Source organism: Crocodylus porosus, unplaced genomic scaffold, assembly GCF_001723895.1.
Source record: "Crocodylus porosus isolate Cpor-Errol unplaced genomic scaffold, CroPor_comp1, whole genome shotgun sequence".
Lineage (NCBI taxonomy): Eukaryota > Metazoa > Chordata > Crocodylia > Crocodylidae > Crocodylus > Crocodylus porosus.
The window spans coordinates 1,292,558-1,298,075 of record NW_017728936.1 but is presented as its reverse complement, the minus strand read 5'-3'; the positions used below and the strand labels follow the sequence as shown (position 1 = coordinate 1,298,075).

The following is a 5,518-nucleotide window of genomic DNA, read 5'->3' as shown; positions in this document are numbered from 1 at the left end:
ATATAAAATTTTGGCTAGGTAGTACATGGAGGTCCCATAAAAGGACCTTCCATGCACTAAAGGTCCCTCTGCAGATTGTTTTTCTGAAGGGCTGGCCTAATGATGAAATCACATTATGAAGATGTGATACAGCAGCACATGGATGCATACCAGCTATTGATAATTGTTGATATAGCCGTAGGTCCCAGAAGGGCAGCCTTGCAAACCCTACTGATTGTGTATGTATTTTGCTCTCTGATAGCAAAGCTTTGCAGAAGGTTGCTTTAATAAGCCCATTATCTTGGTTTTCCTCTGCTTCTGGAACAGACTTCTGACTTTATATTAACATTCCCTTCTTGCAGTTCTGCAGCTTGTGCCATCCATGTATCATGTTTTGCTTTCAAAAGGTACAGTCAATGTGCGCAGAAAACATGTAATTGAGACCAAGCACATGCTTGCACATTTAAAAGCAAGACTGTCTATTCTGAAACAGCTGGGAAGATGGCTCCCAGGACGCCTGTTCAAACACTCAAATGCACAGTGCTTTCAATTACATCTTTTGGCTTCCAAGGAACAAACTGATTTTCATAACCTAACCCTGTCATCCTCAGACTGGCCCAGTTAGCACTGTGGGTGCACTCCACAGCTCCTGAAGAAGACAGCAAATTATTGTGTCTTATTAAAATCACCCTGGGCTCCCTATCAGTGTGTGACTGCAGAAGAAAAGCAAATAACCCTTTTCTTAGAGGAACATCTGTACATGGCTGTTTGAAATAAATAAGCCAGTTGCTAAAAAAAAAAAAGGCTGGGGGTGATGTAATGAAAAGCATTTTGGGCAACGCCTCAGGGCTCCCATGGGCTTGAGATGGAAATGAACACTCAAGGAAGGACAAAAATGGACTTTTTGTCACATGTTTAACTAAAACTCATTCCTCTGTGTGGTCCAAGCACACAAACAGCTACTGTATTTCCTGGATATTGTTTTTCTCCCACTAAGTTCGGCCTGGCAAGGATCCTCCTCATCCAAACCTCAGCAGCTGAAAGGGATGATCAGAGATGCTTCCTGTCCTGAACTGGATGCCTGGGATTTCCCACATGATGTTGGTGGGCTGGAACAGATGCTGAGCTACAATTTCAGTCTGAAAATGAGGATCATGCAGTTGGAGAAAAGTTAGTCACTGGACATGTGTAACGAATCAGTGATGGTGGAGAAGGAGTAATCATACTTTACACAGCACACCATCCACCAGATTCCCAGTTAGCATAAATTGGTGTAGCTGGCCCCACTAAATCAATGGATTTATGCCATTCACACGACCTAAGCATCCAGCCCTACAAACCTCAGACTTTCTATTTGTCAGCCTGTGTCAAACACAAATGTCTTAACCCTAAAATCTGTCTTTTATTCACACTAGGTGCATCTACACAAGACACTTAATGTGCAGAAGACTAATTCTACTGCGCATTACAGTGGCGGGCAAAGCCTGTGCTAATGTGCAGTAGAGTTAGTCTAATGCACAGTAGCATCATAAAAAAACCTGTTCATCTGTACTAAAGTGCAGTAGTGTAGATTACAGTGCATTAATGAAGGTGTAGACATGCCCAGTGAAGCATGAAGGCTTATAAACCATGCAAGCCTCCAGCCACTAGGGAGAGATTGATCTTCACAGCTGGGCAGGCCAAAGGGCAATGGACACTTCTGGTTACCCCAGAAGTCTCATTACTTGCACATGCCTTTGAGAAGGTTACCTAGCATGCAACTGCTTCAGATGTTCCTCTCATACCCAGCATGCAACATTACAGATGGCTCTCCCCAGAGGAAGCCTGAAAATAGTTGCCCTCTCATCCTTTCTGTAGGTTGGATGGGTGGGAGGTGAGGAGGAGGAAGGTGTGGGTGATGCAGATCCAACACTTGTCAGCAGCTTTGGTGACCTCAATATTTTGAGAACAAACACGAACAATGATTTCAAAGTGTAAACAAGCAAACAATTCTTCCTGCAGCCTCAAATAATTAAAAAGGTCCAAAAATTGTGCATCATCCTCAACTGAAGCGCTAAGTTACTGGAACACAATCCTACTGAGCAGGCTTCCAAGTCCTAGTCTCAGAGACTTTTTGACAGCCCTACTGGGAGTCCTGTGTAGCTTCTTTACTTTAATTTGGTAGCCTAGGCCTCTGAGATAGAGTTTATCATCTTTTTACACTCTTAACTTCAGCACTTTCCCCTCTCTCAAATGCACATCCCTGAACTCCCCACAAAGCAGGTGACCCAACGAATGTCATTCTGCTCTTCTGGGGGCAGAATCTCTCCAGTCTACGAGTCAGCTGTGCAACCTGCTGAATGGCAGAGATCAGCTATCACACAAAGGCTTGGAACAAATGCATTGCAACTCTAGTGCTTTCTTTTCTCCTCCTCCACTCCTGTTCCTGAGGGGACATCTTTGGTAAAACAGTGTTTTTGCAAATAAGAATAAATATTCCATTTGTACACTGCCGCACGTTTTATAGGGCACTCTGCACTTCTAAACCAGCTTCCATTCAAGGAGCTCAAGGCAGCTTGTGAACTTAATCTGATTAAGTTTCACAATATCCACTGCAAGGGAGATGAGAATTATCCTCATCTTACTGAGGTGAAAAAGGAGACAGAAGAAGAAGGAACTTGCTCAAGGTCACACAGGGAGCCAGCGGAAGGAAAAAAACAGAACCCCAGAGGCCCTGAGTAGACCCCCTTTCATCCTGACCCCGGGGACAGCTCATGCACAAGGCATATTTGTCTTTCTGCCAGGCCATTCTGTTCCTAGTGGTTAAAGGGAGCCATGCCCGAGCAGAAGCAGGCTGACAACAATCTCATCATTAGGGTTACCATAGTTCTAGGATCAAAAAAGAGGACTCCTGTGGGGGTGGGGAGAGGGGGACTGGGGTGAGGGGAGGAGAGGGAAGGGGTATATGATTGTGGAGGGGGCACTGATATGCCCATGCCCTGCTTCTGCCCCTCACTCCCAACCCACAGCCACCTGCCCCTGCAGCTCGCTGGCCCATGTGCAGAGCACATGACCCCCGACATCCAGTCACCTTGCCTGCTCCTCCCAGTCCCAAGCAACCAAGCTGCTAGTGCCTGGGAAACCAGAGGCAAAGCAAAAAAACAGGACATTTGCTTGCATTTTAAAAACCTGCCAGGACTGGACAGGGGAGCAAAAAAGAGGACACATCTGGGAAAATCCCAGACGTATGGTAACCCTGGCCACCATGACACTCGGAGGCAGACAGTGAAATGGGCCAAGCTGTCCAGCGGCAAGTCTGCGCTTGCGAGGGAGAAGGAAAAGCTCCACCGCAAGCCAGGAAAAAGGCTGTAGCAAGGTGCGAGCACTCTCAGAGCTGACCCTAAAATACAGGCTATCATAATAAGCTGAGCAGCTGGGAAGAGAGCCCAAGGGAGGGGAACCTTGAGGAAGCCAGGGAGTGGCAAGATAAAGATGTCAACCTCAATGGCCACTGATAACTACGGAGCCAAGGATAGATGTGTATGCCCTTTCTGAGGCCTTCTCACACAAGCAGCCTGCCAAGGAGAACCAGCTTGGGATGTAAAGGACCATAAATCCTGAACAATCGCCATCTAGAAGATCGGTTCTAAGGGTCTTTAGTCTCTGTGTAGCCTTAACAACTCATTAGGAAAGCAGTACTGACTGGTTTTTACATCTCTGGAGCTGCCCATTACCAATTTCCAAACATGTGGGCTGCCATGCAGAAAGGGTACCATAGAGCCAGCCCTGAGCTTTCTAACGACTCCTTCCCTCCTTAGCATCATGAAAGAGCAGGGGGCTGAAGGAAGAATGTGTTTTCAAAAGATTATTTTCCAAAGGCAGTAGAGCCCTGGGAAGAGAGCAGCAATAACATCTGCCAGGACTTAGGGTGGAATAGCAAAGCTCCCATAGGCTTGGTTCTAGCTCTTCCATCTCCGGTGCTACTGGAATCACGCAACACAGTTTTAGAGCTAGTAGCTGAGTTTTCCAACCTTCCCACAAAACATTCTTCATCAAAAAATGTTAACATGAAAGCATTTTGCAGTGATATTTGTTCATCTTTATCCTCAGCTTACATACGAAGAAAACAGAGAAAGAGTAGGGGCGATTCACCCAAGGCTTCACAGAAATTCAGTGGCAAAGCTAGGAGCAGGTTTTCATGACACCCATAACTGCTAGGGGTGCACCGATAAAGATTTTTTGGGCCAATATGGATGGCTGATTATTAACCAGCCATATCGTCCGATACTGATCCGACTGCCGATATGCAGCCTGGCAGCTTGGAGAGCAATGTGCAGCTGGTAAATCTGTTGGGGGGAAGGAGGGGAGGGGCATGGGGGTGCAGATCAAGGCCACCATAAGGGAGAGAGTGGGGCTGGGGCAGGGGCAGGGGCAGGTGCTGCACAGCTGGGGCAGACTATGGGACAGAGCTGCAGTTCATCCAGAGGGGCATGGGGGGCGGCTTTCACCACTGCACGCACTCTCGGGGGAGTCATGGGGGGTATGTGCCCCCTGGATCTGTGCATGGGGCAAGGGCAGACTTCCTGCTGTGGGCTGGGGCCAGAGGCTGAGCCAGCCTCTTCCTGGAGGGCGGGTTGGGCCATGGCTGTGCTTGGGGCAGGTGGCAACAGCGCTGGGAGGGGGAGGCTATGGGAGGACTACAACAACCCCAAAATTTGCTGTAGCCCTCACTCCCAGCATCGCCACCTGCCTGAGCATAGCCTAGGCCCAGGCAAGCCCCTTCACTGAGAAGAGTTCAGTGCAGACGCCAGCCCCAAGTATGCAGCAACAGCTCGCCCTCAGTCCACACAGATCCGGAAGGCATGTGCCCCCCATGCCGCCCCTAGGATGCTTGCAGCTGTAGAAGCCACCCCCGCCCCTGCCCCGCAAGAGCTGTGGCTCTGTCCCCTGCCCCATGCCAGTTGTGCAGCACCTGCCCCTGCCCCAGCCACACTCCCTCCCTTGATCTGCCCCCCCACATCCCTTCCCCCAACAGACTTACCAGCCGGACACTGTTCTGCAGGCTGCTGGCCGCACTCCTGGCCACATGCATGCTGCGGCTGCATACACGTATGTGACATTTATCGGCAACATTATTGGCTACATCAGCCAAAAAAAGCCGATTACTGATAATGTCGTTTTCCTTTTATCAATGCCAATATGATACGGACCAATGTATCGGTGCACCTCTAATAACTGCAGCATCACGCTTTAACCAAAAGTTACAAGGTTATTTTACAGCTTTAACTCAAAATGCTCTCAAGAGACAAATGGGTTGTTTTCAGTTCTCTTCTAAATGCTTTAGCAAGCAGAAAGATGAAAAGTTTTCCTCACTTTTGCCTGGATAAATGTTCAGAGGACCAGAAACCCCTGGTGAAATACCATCTCTGTTGACTTCAGTGAAACTGGGGTTGCATCCTTGGCATCTGTTTTGAGCTCTGAGGATTTAATCTCTATTTTCTTGGTTGCAAGCCTTGTGATTTCCACCTCAATAGTACCGAATAAAGCAACTGGGGGTGGG

At 48.2% G+C, this 5,518-nt stretch overlaps 1 protein-coding gene and 1 long non-coding RNA gene across 2 annotated transcripts in view; one reads left to right on the top strand and one right to left on the bottom strand.

The window, feature by feature from the left end:
* The window catches only part of LOC109317988, a 10,602-nt gene extending 6,271 nt beyond the window's left edge, over positions 1–4,331 (top strand). The window contains exon 3 of the long non-coding RNA XR_002103159.1: positions 3,410–4,331. This is a non-coding gene — a long non-coding RNA (uncharacterized LOC109317988). The remainder of the gene's footprint in view (positions 1–3,409) is intronic.
* The window catches only part of DCPS (decapping enzyme, scavenger), a 70,900-nt gene that overhangs the window by 8,574 nt on the left and 56,808 nt on the right, over positions 1–5,518 (bottom strand). The gene's annotated exons all lie outside the window — the stretch shown is intronic.